This window comes from Physeter macrocephalus, chromosome 15 (genome assembly GCF_002837175.3).
Source record: "Physeter macrocephalus isolate SW-GA chromosome 15, ASM283717v5, whole genome shotgun sequence".
NCBI lineage: Eukaryota > Metazoa > Chordata > Mammalia > Artiodactyla > Physeteridae > Physeter > Physeter macrocephalus.
In genome coordinates, this window is record NC_041228.1 from 13,375,887 (window position 1) to 13,392,530 (window position 16,644).

A 16,644-nucleotide genomic window follows, 5' to 3' on the forward strand; every position below is an offset into this window, starting at 1 on the left:
CTTTGGTTCAGCCTGCATCCCAGACACAACAGGTCCAGAAGCTGGCAATATGGTCAGTAGACATCCCAGACTGGGAAAAGGAACATAGAAATTCTTCAGGTGTTGGGAAAGTCTTCCTGAAGCAGTGTCACAAGCCACTGGAGAGGAATCTAGGAGACAAAAGAAAATCAGTCACTGTAGTAAAATCTTATGGAGAACAAAAACCAATAAAAACATCCAGGACCTGAGGAAAAGAACTAATTCCACATTTACATAATTTTTTATAAGTACTTTGGACCCGCTCTAGATGTATGTTTGCAAGTTGCATTCTCACAATACCTCCATACGGAAGGGGATGTTAAATTTACCTTAAAGTTGTGTGAGCTGAGATTCATGGCAGGTAAGTGACTTCCCAAAGTTTACACTTGTGAGTTCAACCCCGACTGGCCATCTCCCAGTGTCACGTGCCCAAAAGCAGGAATTCATTTTTATGATTGTTGGAAATACAACTCAGGGAAAACAATTCCAGTTCTTTCATTGTCCTACTCTTTCCTGCCCTGAGATGCAGCATTGTAACCCTTGTTAAACTTGAGCCAGGCAAGTGGATTCTTTGAGTTCATCTGCAAGTATGTGTAAAAGTATCACCCTCTCTGGAGGTACAGTTATTCCCTTTATCTGTGGTTTTACTTTCTTCGGTTTCAGTTATCCATGGCCAACCTTGATCCAAAAATATTAAATGAAAAATTCCAGAAATAAACAATCAATATTTAAGTTGTGTGCCATTCTGAGTAGCTTCATGAAATCTCGTGCCATTCCACTCCATCCTGCCTGGGATCCCCAGCCATCACCATCATCTGCTCCTGGCATCCAGTCATCAACATCATCACAGTTCAATGATCCAGGATCACCCGAAGCAGACGATCCTCCTTCCGAAGTATCATCAGAAGGTCAACAGTATCCTAACACTATGTCATGATGCCTACATCATTCACCTCACTTCTCATCATAGGCATTTTATCATCTCACAACATCACAGGAAGAAAGGTGAGTACCGTACAATAAGCTATTTTGAGAGAGAAAAAGAAAGAGGCCACATTCACATAACTTTTCTTATGGTTCTATTTTATTATTAGTTGTTGTTGTTAATCCCTTACTGTGCCTAATTGATGAATTAAACTTTATAATAGGTATGTGTATAAAGGAAAAAACATGGTATGGTTCAGTACTCTCCGTGGTTTCAGGGCATCCACTGGGTTTCCTGGAATGTATCCCCCATGGATAAGGGCCAACTACTGTATTTGTAAAGACTAAAATCTCTTTTGCTCTCCCAGAATCTTTTAGACCTCCACTGTGGCATTAACAACCGTGGATGAACTCTACATTATCAGAGCTGACACAGAAAACGTTACAAAAATTTTAGCTGCACAGCCACCTTCAGACAAGTTCCAGCCTCCCCTAGAGCTAATGAAAAGAATGATACACTGGTTCTGAGTAAGAAATGATTAAAAGAGAGGCCTAATGATATCTCTACTAATAACTCTGAATTTTACTTATGCAGTGTCGGCCTCTTTCCATTTCAGAATCTTGGATGAATGTCTAAACCCTGGTAATGCCTCAGAGCAAACGTTACCTAATCTCTAACTGAAGTTTATAAGAATTCAATGGAATCCTATCTGGCAGAAGTATGAATTATGAATTATTTTTATCTTCTGTTTTCCTTGAGTAGTGTGTCCTTGAACACTTAATCTCTCCAAGCCTCAGCTTCCACATCTGCTAAATGGGGAGACCAACGGTCGTTCACTTATTATGCAGGGCTAATGTGAGCAACAAATGATCCCTTTGGTCTCATATTGGGTGTCAACTGCTTAATGAAAAAAAATTCTAATCATGTTCCCTCCCCACTTCCCCATGCTCAACAGCCTTTGGGAGTTGCCAGCTGCCCAGGGCAACCACTTGAGCTTGGTCCTCCAGACTTTTCACGAGCTGGCTTCTACCCCCTGCCTCTCCAGGCTCCACAGCACAACCTTCCTTCTCACCACAGTCAAAGATGCCATTCCTGAGACCCTTTACCAACTTTCACTTTGCATTGCTCTGTTCAGTCAGCTTCCTCTCTCTGAAAACCCCTTGCCCTTTCCTCTGTCTGCCTGGTGAAATCAAGTCCATAATTTAAAACCCTACTCTCAAATGTTCCCCTAGAGAAACTTTCCCTGCCGCTCTCTGGCCAAGCCCTGAGCTCTATGGAACTTTGTCCATACCACCAGCCACGACCAAAAGCGTTCTGGCCATAATCCCCAGGTTACCCCCTGGGATTAGCAGAATCACGATCCAGCAACTCAGGTCTCCTGGCTCCCCTGCTCTCTTTCCACAGATGCTTCTGTGAAAAAAATACCAAATTATTCTAGGAATTGTGGGAGACTCTGATGAATGCCCAAGACACTTATTCCATGTTTTACAGAGCTAATCTACCCAGTCACTCTAATAAAATTGTGGAAACGCAATTGACCAGATCCTATGACTCACTCACCGCTGGCTCTGGCTCCTCAGATAAGGCAAAGAGAGCTGGGTACGGAGCTTATCCAGATAATAAACCAGAACAAAAATGAACTCAGGGGCTGTAATTCCATCAAGGGTCTCTAATAGTGACAAGAAACCCCCAAAGCAGGTTTCTGCGGTCACGGGAAAGACCACCTCAGTGAAATCATTAGTCCCTGCCATATTGGGGTTTGATTCTGACAGTGACAAGACTCACCAGATAAGCCCATTGGCTGCAGTAACAGATTGGGATTGGGCAGCAAAGCTGTCCACAAATGAAGGATTCACTTTACGTCAATGAGAGCACATGAATCTCTGCTTAGTGGCGCCTTGAGTCCACAACCTCAAAATAGAATTGCGTCTCCTCCAACTAGAAAACCTTCCTCTACGCAAAAATTGAAATACATCAGGGTGCATATAAGTCAGAGGGAGAGAGCTTTTGCTGTTATATCCAACTAGCCATAAATTCTCATCAGGTATGGGATGCCAAGAGAATCTGTAGGCAAAGAGAAAGTGGGAACAAAGTGATGACTCTGCCTTAGAATAACAACATGGAGTCTTTTGCATAACATTGTACAACAATTATCTTGCTAGATCCTCACAAAATCCATAAACGTAGGTGAGTAAGCAGCATAACTGTCCTCATTTCTCACATACGAAAAATGAGGCTCAAAGATTCTGAATGAATTTCCCAAAGTCACGCAGAGGAGAGGCTCAGGGCTAGAAACAGTCCCCAGTCGGACCCTTTTCCACTCTACTAAACAGCCTTCTGACCAGGGGCTTTCATGCACCATCAAATAGAGAAAATCAGAACCACTGAGCTTCTATAAAAGAAAATGGGAAGTACTACATTCCAAAGGAAACTGGTTGCTTCTGAAGCTATCAGGTGATAATATTTTGTATTATTAATAATAAAGCCGGACTAGGTTTTCCTATCCATAGTTTTGGTCTTCACTCTCCATGGAATGTGTTTTACTAGGAAGAGAATATAATGTGTCTGGCAATGCATGGGATTTGGCATCAGACGTGGGTCCAAACACCAGCTCTGCTATTGACCAGCTGTGTGACTAAGGACACGTTAATTGCTTTGAATCTGAATTTCCTTATCGTGAAAATAGGGATGATAATAGATTCATCACAGAAATAGGGTAGGAAGTAAACAAAACAGCACGTGAAAATTGCCCAACAGGGTGTACCTGGCACATAGTAAGTCCTCAAAAATGTCTGAATCTGGAGAAACGAACTCCTTCACCACATCACATCTGCTAATGACGAACAGAGCACTCACAAACTCTTTTAAAGAGTGGCTGCATGCAGTGCGGCCCCACCAGGGCGCTGCTCTTTGCTCAGCATTTCACATTTTGTGAAGCAGGGGCACGTTCACGGCTAGGGAATCAAATCATTGTCTTCAGACCTCTGTCATTGGGCGAGGAATTAAATCAGCCTTTTTATCCACCAGCAAAAGGGAAAGTCTTTCTTTTCTTTATTAATGAAGTTGCTGACTTATTAGTTCACATGAAACATGTCCTAAGCATCTGAAATAAACCCCAATACTGGGAAAGTGCTAGATGTCAGTTAAAATTTTTTGAGCACCTGCTAAGTGCCGGTCTCTCTGTAAAGCACTTGCAACCACATTGGCACGTTTGAGCCTTGCAAACATCCCCACAAGCAGATTCTCTCCACTTTACAAGTTAGGAAATGGAGGCTCAGAGTCGCCCAAGGTCACATAGCACCTACAGTAGCTGAGCCAGGGTTCCACCTCTAACGTTCTTCCCCTTTCCTTTAGGACAAGGGCTCACTGCCATACGGCTCCCAAGTCTCCATCAAAGTCAGCATCCAACAGAAAGTACCAAGAGTGAGCAGGGACAGATGAGAGCGAGAGAGGCCCCCCATCACTGACTCACGACCAGGGGGAATCCGTGTCAGACCTTCATGCACTCTGCCTCTTTACTTGTGAAATGGAACAGTACCTTACTTGGTTTAGATTTAAGTCAGTCTCAAATTACTAAGTAGCCTGATTCATTTCAGAATTTCGCATGTGTAGTATGTTTCCCAGAAAGCCATTTGGAAGACTAGCCTTTCTTTAGGTTTGCTTTTTATTATTTTACTAAGAGAAAAATCTTCTTGTTTTTCACATTCGCCCAAAAGTTATGAAGTGAATGCTATGTGCCTGGCATTCTAACTAGGTTCTGGGGATAGAGAAGCCAACCGGAGAGACTCCATCTCTGCCCTCGTGGAGCTGAGAGTCTACTGGGAAAGACTGGACTATACCAATCACCAAACTGTAAAAGTGATTATGTAATCAAAATTCTGATGACTGTCCCACAGGAGTTTACAATGCAATGAGTGCTATCAAGGGACACAGCACAATCTCGGGGTCAAAGAGGGCTTCCCTGAGAAAATGATGCTTAAGGGGAAAGCAGAAGAATGAGTACGTTAGCCAACTGAATGAGGGTAGTGATACTCCAGGCAGAGGAAACAGCCCTTGCCAAGTCGTGGAGTCAAGAAGGAGCAGGACTTGTTTGAGGAACTGAAAGGAGACCAGAGTGACTAAAGCACAGAGAGCCAAAATGGAAGGAAAGGATATGAAAACCGGGCCAACAGAAGGATGGCATTGCTTTCAAAAGCACTCATCGGTAATGGCTTTAGTCATTGTGAACGTACACGCTCAGCCCCACGCACGTGCTCTTTAATATAGCTGATATTTACAGATGTTAGACCTCAACAAATGAAGGGTTCAATTGATTAACTTTTTTTCTCCTTCTGTTCCTCCTCCACCTTCTATTCTTCTTGATCATGATCCTACTTTCTAAGTGTGGTAGGAAACATAGAGACAAGGAATTTCCTAAGAAACTGTAGGTGTTCAAAGGGTACAAAGTTCCAGTTATGAGATGAATCAGTTCTTAGGATGTAATATGCAGTGTGATGACTATAGTTAACAGTACTGTGTAGTTTACTTGGAAGTTGGAAGAGAGTAGATCTTGAAAGCTCTCACCACACACACCAAAAAAGGTAACAATTTGAGGTAATCTTCTTGTAGTTATCACTTCACAATATACACACATAGTGAAGCATCACGTTGCGCACCTTAAACTTACACACTATGTTATATGTCAATTGTATCTCAGTGAAGCTGAAAAGGAAAACAAAATTCAAAAACAGTGAAAAAAATCTGTTTTGCACAGCCTCACGGATGTCTCTAAGGGAACACGGTATAACCTTAAGCAAAAGCAAAACATTTCAGGGATTTTTCCTTTCTTCTGCAAAACTGGAGTGTTTAAACATCTCCGAGCACTTATAGGATTAAAGGGGGTAATGTACATAAGTCTACTGAGTGCAGTTGACGGGCACAAATAGCTATGTACTAAACGCCCCTTCTTGCCTACCCACGTGAGGTGGAAACAGGAAAGGTGCGTTGGTTAGGTCGGACTAACTGCTGTAACAAAGAAATTCTATGCACAATGGCTCAAACATGAGAGGAATTTACTTTTTGTTCACTCATGTCTAAAATGGGTGTTCCTGGCTGGTGGCCAGATCTCTTCTGCACACAGTACAGGGACCTTCATTCCCTCTCAAGTCTCCATCAGGTTCTTCTGCCTCAAGGTGGCAGAAAGGATAAAATGTGGAGGAGTACTGCCCAGGCCAGGCCTGAATATCAGGGCCCTGTTGCATGGCCACACCTAACCTAGGAAATCGAGTCCCGCAGGATATCGAGTCCCGCAGGATACCTGGGGAGGAGAGGGAGCGGGTGTAAGTGACTGGCCAGTCGTCTTGGCCACCCCACCAAGATGAGAGGGAGCTCTTTGTTACTAGCCTAAGTAAATTAGCGTACCTACAAGTAGGTACTACACACCTCCTTCCTGCAGCACTTCCTTGAAGTCTAGGGCAGGTGTGGCAATACCGGTGAGTAGCGCCATTATCTTCCTCCCGACCTGGAAGCTCCGGAGAGCATATTAGCAGCCTGACTTCTCCCTCTCCTTATCTCCACAAGCACCCAGTCATCAGATTTGTTTGCTTTTCTCTCCTAAAATATGTGAACATCCTTCCTCTTCCTGTGATGAACTCCACTGCCCTTTAGCTTTACTCCCCTGATTCATGGCGACCGTTTGCTGACTTCATCTCTAGCCAGACTGGCTCCCGTCCGTCCCATCGACTTCGGACTCCGGTCCACCCTCCTAGCCAGGGCCACCAAACGCAGTTGCCACCGGCCTGCTTTAATCCTATTTGGCGCATCGAAGTTTGCAGGATAACGTCCAGAGCCCCTAATCTGACAGCTGACAGGAAGCGGCCCTGCCTCCCATATAGCCTAATTCTTCTCTGAGTCCAGCCTTGTACCTACCTGTCCAGCAAATTCTTTATGGTGCCCTGCATACAGCCACCAGGCTGTTTCTCTCCTCCAAGTCCTCTTTGCTCCTGTTAACCTTCTGCTGGTATGCATGTATTTAAAGTCCATCCCAGGCATCCCTAACTCCTGGAATCCCCCTGTGACCTTCACCTTGCTCCTCTGTGTTCTCAAGATACCCTTTGTATACATTTCTTGCCGAACTATCACTGTAGTGATCATGTTTATTGGTATTTCATCCACCCATCCCGCTATCCCTGAAACTCCAGGCAAGTCGGCAATTTTGAGAGCCTTGAATGTCATTCTAAGGGCTTGGAGGTTAACCCTGGACTGTAAGAGGAATTGCTGAGGATTTTTGATAAAGGGAGCGATACGATGCAGTCAATATTTTAAGAAGATAAATCTAAGGGGAGACCACAGGTAGGTTATGGGAAAGACGAAATGGATGCAGGACCACTTGCGTGGAAGGGAGAAGACCAATTCAACCAGATGTTATCTGTGTGACCTTGAGCACACCACCTCTCAGAGCCTTGTTTTATTTATGAAGCCAACGGAAATAATAAATCATGCCGAACCGTCTCACCAGGTCAGTGTGAGGACACTGCGGAATAATGTATACTAAAGTGCTTTATAAAGTCCAGTGAAATTATTAAGGCTAGTAGTGAAAATCCAAATAAATCCAAAGTGAGACTCTCCTCCCATGTCTTCAGTGTCGAATAGAGTCCCTTCTTGAAGTCAGATGCGTCCCGGGACTGCCTGGTATTCCCCTGTGCAAGGCGAGGCTAAGATTATCCCTACTTGCCTGTCACCTGTGAGCTGACTTCCAGTATCTGAAGGCTTGTCATGCAAAAGAATGGGATTAACTCCATGGAGCTGTGTGACGGTTACCAGGAGACAAATACTGACTCAAACTAAGGACAAACTTTCAAACTGTCAGAGCTGCCCAAAGGCTGCCTGGGTCTGGGAGTGCAGGTGGGCCGTGAACCCCTTGAGATTAGAGGTGATAAAAACAAAGCTGGGAGACCATGGTGGCAGAGCCCACACATCAGTAAGGTTTGGACTGGTCGGCTTCTAAATGTCCTTCCACTTCTGAAACCTCATTGTCTGCTGCCCCTGGGGACGCCTCTATAACTATGCATGTTGCTCACACTGTCGTTTATGACATGAAACGGTTGATTTAGGGTTTTCTCTCCTCCACTAGACTAGGGTCATCCAAAAGGCAAGGACTGAGTCTCCTCCAACTTGGGATTCTCAGTGCCTGCAGCAGCTTCTGGAGCACAGTACCCCCTCAGTAAGTGCTGGTAGAATGAATGGATGGATGAATGAATTATGCTGGGTGTGTTGGGGTGATGTCTTTAAGTTCGGGCTAAGATGAGTATTTCATAGTGAGGCTTGTGTGTGTTGAGGTTGGTCTAGATTGATACTTTCCAACTTGGAGTCTTTCCACTCCTAGAAGTCCTATTTTCAGTATGAAGAACAAAGCTAATAAAAGTCGGGTGTTTGTCCATGTTACAGAGTGCCCAAAATTCGAAACCACCCAGTTTCTCTGCATTTAGCTGGGAATTTATCAACTTGGTGTGGTCACTCTTTATCTCCTATAGCAAACCATCACACTGGAACTTCAGACGTATCATCTCATTTAATCTTGATGTGAAACCTGTATGTTAGGGCATGCCGTCTCCAGCTTACAGACAAGAGGATAGGGGCTCAGAGGGGTTCTGTGACCTGCTCAGTAATGGAGGTTTAGAGCGTCAGAGGCAGAATTTCGACCCAGTTCTGCCTGGCCTCTAAACTCATGCTCTCCCCACGTAATACTCGGCTTCATTTCAGAGGAGGAGGCTTCTCTGATGTGTGTGTCTTTCACTGAGATGCTTCAGATGGGGGTGAGCCTTGGCCATTAGCATTTCCTTCCCTTTGATGAGAACAATGGGGGTTCTCATCTTCCCTTCTGACCACTCAAAAACCCCTGAGTTTAATGAGAAGGCAGATGCACTATCCACCAAATTATACCTGACCTCATAGACTTCCCAGCCTCAAAAACCGCCCAACACCACAACCCCCCTCTTCCGCCTGAATCGCCTTCTTACCCGCAGAGGTTATTACATAGAAGAACATCGAGAGGTCTCCCAGGCCCTCTATTCCAGACCTTGTATTTTTCTAGTGTTGGCAACTTAATACATGTCCACACTTCCTTTTATGGGGAAAGATAAGACTCTGATGGTAATCAGAGCACCAGGGTAGGAAATGCCACATTCCTCCGTGTAAATATTTGACTAAGCTTTCTCCAGGCCATGCATCATTATGCTGAGCCCCCAGAAAAACTTCAGGTCCACAGATCTGCAGGTGAGATACCTTGGCAATGAATTATGAGAGGGCTTGTTTAAAAACCAAGGCCAGAGCAGTGTATTTCTGGAAGGGGTGAGGAGGCCTGCTCTACGTGACCAAAAGCTGTTCTGAGAAAGCCAAGAATAGAGGCTGGGTCTCAGCTGGGCTGGAGTTTCTCCTTCAGTCAACCAATCCCTGAAAAGAGGGACCCGTTTGGATGGTTTTTTAAAAAAGAAATGACTGCAACTATGTAGCTAATGTCCATGTAAGTGAAAAACCAGAAGCAACCTGAAGATCAATAGCGAATTACTTACATCCACCAATGCAGTGGGCAAACAATAATAAAAATATTGATAATCATAGCTAACATGTATTGATTGCTGACAACATGCCATTATAGGTTCTTCTCATTTAATCCTCACAACATTCTCCTAAGGTCTCTTAAAGTGTTCATTATGCCATTTTACAACTGAGGCACAGAGAGGTTGAGTAACTTGGCCAGGGTTGCACAGTAAGCAAGTGATGGAGCAGAAAACTATGCAGACATCGGAAATTCTATTATAAACGAATATTTGTTGACTATAAAATATGTTCATGATATTAAAGGGAAAAATGCAGTTTCCCAAATTGTGTGATTCCATTTTTTTAAATTATGAGAAATGGAGCACCATGGCTACTATTAAAACACAAGCACACACACACACACACACACACACACACACACACACACACACACACCAGAAAATAAAAAGTGAGGAAACTGGAAGTGTAGAGAAATTGGAACTGTTGGTGGGAATGTAAAATGGTGCAGCTGCTGTGAGAAACACTACAGGGATTCCTCAGAAATATAAAAATACAATTATAAATTTTTTGATCTTTACATCTGGAAACTATATATTGTTGCTGCAATCATTTCTTCTTATATTTGAGACCAGATGTGTTGGTCCTAAAGCATGAAAACTTTGCCATCAACATGCTGTCCATCTTCATGGAGGCTCTGGACAATAATCTATTTTTGACCTTATAAAGGTAGACATTGGGCTTCCCTGGTGGCGCAGTGGTTGAGAGTCCGCCTGCCGATGCAGGGGACGCGGGTTCGTGCCCCGGTCTGGGAGGATCCCGCGTGCCGCCGAGCGGCTGGGCCCGTGAGCCATGGCCGCTGAGCCTGCGCGTCCGGAGCCTGTGCTCTGCAGCGGGAGAGGCCATAGCAGTGAGAGGCCCGCGTACCGCAAAAAAAAAAAAAAAGGTAGACATTACTCATACCCGAATTGTGCCCTGAAGAGCGTATCTTGTGCACTTAGTCATCAGAGGCCAAACTCTTCTATTGCAGGCATTCAGAAAATGGATTTCCCTATTTTTCCTTTTGTTGCCTGTGCTTTGGATGTCCCACTTTTTTTTCTAATGGCCAACCAATTCTAAAGTTCAGCTTTCATGAACATCATTGAAATAAACACTTCTATGACAGGTTGTGGTTCATTGCAAAGCTGTTGTGAACAATTCCACTTTGGGTTATATACCCAAGAGAATTGAAAGCAGGATCTCAAAGAGATATTCGTATATCTCATAGCAGCACTATTCACAACAGCTAAAAGGTAGAAGCAACCCTAGTGTCCACCAGTGGATGAAGTGGTCTATACGTACAGTAGAATATTACTCAGCCTTAAGAAAGAAGGAAATTCTGATACAACGTGGATGAACCTTGAGGACATTACGCTAAGTGAAATAAGCCAGTCACAAAAAGACAAATACTTTATGATTCTACTTATATGAGGTATCTAAAGTAGTCAAATTCACAGAAACAGAAAGTAGAATGGTAGTTGTCAGAGCCTGGGAGGAGGGGGCACAGAGAGTTATTGTATAATGGGTTCAGAGTTTCAGTTTTGCAAGATGAAAAGAGTTCTGGAGATTAGTTACACAACAGTGTGAATATACTTAACACTAACGAACTCTACAGCTAAAAATGTACCTGTAGTTAAGATTCTTTAAAAATACCTCCATAACAAGAGAAAAGCAGTGAGGGAGAGTGGAAACTGGAATACAGGGAAAGGAATCAGTTGTCTGCAGAGGAACAGCATTCACCATGGCTTCTGCAGGTACCAAACAGGCAGGCTTTGCGCACCCCTCAAATTAGGCCCATATGCTCAGGTGCTCAGCCTTTGTGAGTGAGGGGCTTACAAGGAGCCTGAATAACCAGAAACAGGGGGTCTTCCTCCATTCAAGTGCGTGGATGGCAGGAGTAGGGAGTCAGAACTGTAATTCTGAGCAGAAATACACGTTGCCTGAGTGAGCGTCTACAAAGAAGGTTGAAGGTCTTATAATCCACCTGTAGGCAGAAAAAGTTTGCCTGCCCCTGCTTTAGGGTATCTGTGGTATTTTATCTGAGGATGATTGACGCCTGTCATTTTCCTCCCCAGATCTCCAAGATGAAGTGGTGGAAAATGGCAAGAACAGCTGAAAGAAGGAGGACCTCATATTCTAAAGCAGACTAGGGATCACCTTTTACCAAATTCCTTCCACCTTTCTTTATGCTGGTGAGTGGTGTCAAGTCCTGCAAAACCAGAATAATGTGGTTGTCAAGTGGCAGGCGGTTGGGAAACTTATTGGTTTTCCACTGGTAGATAAATTTGTTGTATCCTAAACAAAGAAAAAACCAACATTCTAAGAGGCCAATCACGAAGAGTCACAGTGTATCTGAGTGGTTAACCCTGTGATACTGAAATGACTCATCGGGGTCTGAATTTACTACTATTGATTTCATGGGTTTAGGTCCCCATTCTATATTCATAGTACTCTGTTAATTCTACAAATACTGCTGAAAACTTCCATGCCAGAGTTAGCTGCGGAGGCGCTCGATTTGCCCTCACATTTTAAAAAATACTCTTTTGGCCACGCTATGGGGCATGCGGGATCTTAGTTTCCTGACCAGGGATGAACCTGTGCCCCCTGCAGTGGAAGCGCAGTCTTAACCACTGGACTGCCAGGGAAGTACCACCCTCACATTTTTTTTTTAACAAATTAAAATATTTTTATTTGGTTAACATAAAGAGAGGGAAAAATCTGAATGTCTTTTCTATCATGAATAGATATATATATATATATGTTTTTTAACTTTTTATTTTATATTGGAGTATAGTTGATTAAAAATGTTGTGTTAGTTTCAGGTGTACAACAAAGTGATTCAGTTATACATATACATGTATCTATTCTTTTACAAGTTCTTTTCCCAATTAGGTTTTTTGTGTGTTTTTTTTTAAGAGCCTTTGGCTTGTCTCAGCAGCTGAAGATGCTGTGAAAGATTCTGCTTTACTCCACAGTCCGTGGACTCAACCTCTGAGCTGTTGATTTGGGCGATAAGAGTCAAAGGCGCTAAAGGACTGCCAAGAACAGACTGCTGAACTCGGTCTGGTGTTTCTAAGTTTGAAATGGAAGATGGGAGGCTTTCTGGGTATTTCAAGAAGAAAGGGACTTAATACAGGGAATTAAAAGTTTGAACAATTGTGGGATGGGTTATTAGAGTCATGTCGGTAGGGAAATCTTCAAGGGCTGGAATCCAGGAAGCTGCTACCCCTGCAATCCAGGAAGTAGTGCTGAAGTGGTGAATTCTCAAGAAAATGAGGGGGAGAAAGCCACTGGCAACATCCCACATGTGCTGACACCTACTCTTTGACAGCTGCTGCAGCAAATAAGAACTTATCCTTCTCCTCGGCCTTCAAAACACCATACCAGCACCTCTCCTTAGCAGAATCTAAGCCTAACCCCTGCTGGCAAAATTCTAGGGAATGTGCTTCCAGGCTAGCTTCTCTCACGCAGAGAAGAATGTAGAAGGAATCAGGGAACAAGGTGGGGTTGATATTAAATAACCCAGCTTTGGGGGAGATTCAGGAAGACTTCCTAGAGAATACAGTACCAGAGACTGGGTTTTGAAAGACCAAGGTTGACCAAGCCCTGGCCTTGGTCAATGATTCATCAAAGGAGTTTCCCTTTCTAGGCTGCAAGAGCCTGAATTAGGGAAGTACCATCTTCCCAAGAAGTGCTCATCTTTTGCAACCAAAAGAATAGGTAGCTATAAATAGCCTGAGTTTCTCACCATTCTGTGTTCAAAATGGATAACTGCAAGCAACTTTTCCTTCTAGAGAAAGAGATTTAGGAATGATAGTTACTGAATCAAACAGCAATACCTTCCTCGTTGGAAGTGTAAGTGGGGGAGGATTTCTCTCAGAACATGTTTCACAGGCAGTTTGGAGTTGTGTCAAGAGAAAGAAACTGCCAACTACAGTGGCCGTCAGGGCAAGGCACAGGGTGAGATCCTAGCCTCTCCACCTTGACCTTGTCCTCCATCTCCCTCGTAGCCCCCTCCTAACCTTCCCAGGGACACATCAGGACTCTCCAGATCACCAGCCCACTGACTGCTCATCTTTCCCTCAAAGTTTAGATTGACAGAAATATTGAAGTGCTGGGAAGGTAAAGGTACGCATCAATTAAACACCTACACCTTCTCTTGCTACATTAGATGCTTTATGTACCTAATGTGTTGAAATCCTCTAAGGGACCTTTGAGATAAACCTATTGCCCCCACTTTCCAGATGAGGAAGCAAGGATCAAGAAAGGTAAAAGTAGTATTTCTGAGGTCACACACCCACTGCTCTCCTCCAGAGAAAATAGTGAGACCCTCATTCTTCTACTATAAGTGAATCCTGAACTCCATGGAGTGTTCCTGGGTCACACGGAGGTTGAAACATCCTTACAGCTTTGCAAGACTATGGAGAAGCTTGAGCTCATCCCTTGTCACTTCCCCTCCTTCCCCCTTCATCCCAGGAAAACGTGGGACAGCCAGATCTCAACATTGTCAGTGACATCAGCCACAGTAGGGTTCCACTTCCACCCTAACCTCTCTCTGTATCATTTTCCCAAAGACATGAAAAAAAGAGAGGGCTCCTTTGAGACTAGAGCCCATGTAGATATTCAAAATTTCAGGTCAAATTCATCTCAGGGAATTTTACTTTTTGTTAGCTTCTTTAGCTTCTACTCTTTCTTTATTAATCAAGTGAATACTTATCTGAGTTAGAAAAAATAGAAAATACATGTACACCTAAAGAAAACTAAAATCTATAAACACATTACAAGGATGAAATTCATAGGTCCTCTGTAAGACAATGAGTTCAGCACTTTATTTTTCTTTTCCACACACCGTCTCAGGTACTTCCCAGTCTTTTTTAATAATTCTTTGAAGTTTGGGGATCCAGCTCATAGTTATGACACTATGATTTGATATATTATAAGCATTCTGTATCCTGAATGAATTTCAGGCTTTAATTCCTTTTTATAAGCATAATGGTGACATTGAAGTTTATCTCTTCTGTAATTGTTCTCACTGCTCACTGTGAGTCCTTCTATATGGTGACCATCTAATTCTGAGCTCTTGTGTTTCATTACTCAGTTTGCAAATGTGTCTTAAAGAAGTTTTTCAAGGAGGGGCTGCAGATAATATATTTTGTCTCCTTTGCATATCCAGTGATATCATCCCATTCACTGCATACCTGAATGTTCACTGGAACATACATGGAACATTCCTGGATCACATCCTTTTCTTCTTGAAACTCTACAGATGCTACCAAATTATCTTCTGTCATTTAGTGTGTTGGAAAGAAGACGAAGGCTAGGTTAATTTTTATTAATATGAAACAACCCCATTGTTTCACCTCTGCCTATTTACGGGATCTTGTATTTATCTCAGGAGGCTAATCCTCTCACCAGGCTACATAGATTTGAGGCTCTTATTTTTGGGTTTTCTTGAATCAGGGCTACTTGTTCCTGCCTCCCATGAGCCTTCTGTGCCTTTAGCTCAGCAATGCTAACTGCTGTCACACAGCTCTACATTTTCTGGCCAACCTCTCTGAAATCTCACTTATTGTTACTCTCATCCTTTCAACCCTTTGTCTCCTTTTCCCTAAATTCTGAGGGACTTTCTCAGATATGTCCTCCACACCCGTGGTAAACCTTCACACGGCAGGAAATAGCGATACTGTCCATCGAGCACATATCTTTTTCTTGCTTTCTCTCATCGTGATTCCTCCATCTAATTGCTTTGCCTTTTTCCCCTCTAGACCTTTCCTCCCAGACATTCTGCTTCCATTTCAGAGAGACCTTCATGCAGTTTGTGGGAGTACCATACAGTTTTCTGAAATGACCATCCGGATTCTGTGATAAATTGTTCTCAGTATTTCTCTACCTTATTCCTCCCACCCATCTTTTCTGGGGGCAAGATTTTTCATTGCCCCCTTCTTTGTATTGATAATGATATTGTTTGTTTTACTCATCCTTGGACAGGACAAGGTTGGTTTGTCAGTGTTTGTTAAAGCCAGGAACCGTGATTTGCTCCATGCATGCCCTAAGGGTCGAATTCTCTTCTCCAATTCACGATTTATGCTCACAGATTTCAGTCCACTCCTTGCTTAATAGCTGGCTCTCCCCTGGGATGCCGTGCATTGAATATGCTTCCCTCTTGCTCAGATCTCAGCCCGGCCTCTGGTTCTCAGAGACAACGCAGGATGGGACCAGCCCAGCCCCTGCCAGGCAGAAGCCACGCGAGACTTCATGCCTTGGCAGCTACTTCACGGCTTTGGCAGGGTCACTTGCCTCCCCACGCTACTTCAATCTCTCCCTATTTTCTGTTCAGGCTTTCCTGTGATTCCCAGCACCTGGCTGGACTGGGGGAAATGGGAGAAGAGGAGGAGATAATACTATTTTCGAGGACGACTCCTGAGAAGGGGAATGTTTTCATGAAGGAAAGCAAGAGCACGCCATATGCTGGAGTCGAGGTAGCTGATCCGCGATCCAGATGCATCTACCCCATAATTACCGTGAACCGTTCTAGCTTCTGTCATCAGGCTGTACATTCAGTCTTAGCGCTCCATCTCATCTACGGTTTTAACAAGAAGAGCTGAACGGCTTAGCTTCCGGACCCACCAGACAGCTACCATTTTGAACCGGAAGTCAGCAGGTAGTTTACGTCAAACTTTTTCAATTTCCAAGCAGCTATTAATTCAAAGGGTCAAAAATATGTATAACCCCCAAACTGAAGTCCATGGTGGGCTGTCCTTGTCTTCTCTACACAGTCTGGGTGAAAACTTGGCAGAGCAAGAGAAAAAAGGTGACCAAGTTTTAGTTCAGTTTGGATTAGTTTTATTTTATTTTGCAAATTTTCTTCACAGAATCTTTCAAACGGCAAGTTTAGTTTTCACTCAACATCTCAGCCTCTGCAGGCTGTCCCAGTGGAGGGCTCTCCACTGCTCTGCTGAGGGGCCCCAGGCCGGGTCTGTGAGGTCCCGTTTCTCATAGCCAGTCATGCAATCTACAGAAGCTCTTTCTCACTTAGAGGCCCGCATGCTTCTTCCTGGGCAGGGTGGCTGAACCGGAGCCCCAGAGCCAGGGTCTGTTCCTAGAGAAGGGGGATGGAGTTCCCAGTT

General features: G+C 43.8%; 1 long non-coding RNA gene across 2 annotated transcripts in view; it reads right to left on the reverse strand.

Annotated features, from left to right (window-relative positions):
* Positions 1 to 6: 6 nt before the first annotated feature.
* The window catches only part of LOC114487870 (uncharacterized), a 47,517-nt gene continuing 30,879 nt past the window's right edge, over positions 7 to 16,644 (reverse strand). For both annotated transcript variants that reach the window (XR_003683379.2, XR_003683380.2), the window contains one exon: positions 7 to 149. This is a non-coding gene — a long non-coding RNA (uncharacterized lncRNA). The remainder of the gene's footprint in view (positions 150 to 16,644) is intronic.